The sequence below is a fragment of the Oncorhynchus keta genome, chromosome 5 (assembly GCF_023373465.1).
Source record: "Oncorhynchus keta strain PuntledgeMale-10-30-2019 chromosome 5, Oket_V2, whole genome shotgun sequence".
In the NCBI taxonomy this organism is placed as follows: Eukaryota; Metazoa; Chordata; class Actinopteri; order Salmoniformes; family Salmonidae; genus Oncorhynchus; species Oncorhynchus keta.
Genome location: NC_068425.1, coordinates 5,532,885 through 5,533,630, shown reverse-complemented (window position 1 = coordinate 5,533,630; position 746 = coordinate 5,532,885).

Here is a 746-nt window from a genome sequence, read left to right as displayed (position 1 = left end):
CTAATCTTATGTGACTTATTTTGAATCTTGTGCAAGTCCTGAATCTTTTCCTTCATCAATCATTCCACTATATATTTGTATTGAAGTAGTACGTCCCAATGTGGTACATTTTTCAGAAATAGCTGTTCAGTTGACAAGAGTCAAAGTTAATCTGTTTATTACCTAGCATTACCAAAATACTATACTACACTGTAATTACACTGTGCCAGCCCAACGACCATGTAAAGACACAGGTATTAATTAACGTTTTGTTTCACCAACTTGTTTCAAATTCAAAAGTGATTATCAGAAAACGCATTATGGCACGACCTCTTGAGTCTAGACAGGAATACCACACTGCCAGTGACTCCGGTTAGGTCTGTCTTTCCTAAAGCAATGTATAACGAGACTAGATGCCTTCTCCATGCCTGAACTCTAGATGGCCGTCTGTAAGAAAAATATGAATTTGAAGGAAATAATTCTGGGAGATTATTGCGGCAGAATTGACAGGGCTCTCTTTACTGTAACATGGGACTTTTTATTCAATACAATTTTATTTAATTAACCCTAATTTGACTTGGTAAATTGACCGAGAACACATTCTCACTCACAGCAACAACCTGGGGAATAGTTACAGGGGGAGGGGAGGGGGGTGAATGAGCCAATTGGAAGCTGGGGATGATTAGGTGGCCATGATGGTATGAGGGCCAGATTGGGAATTTAGCCAGGGCACCGGGGTTAACACCTCTACTCTTACAGTAAGTGCC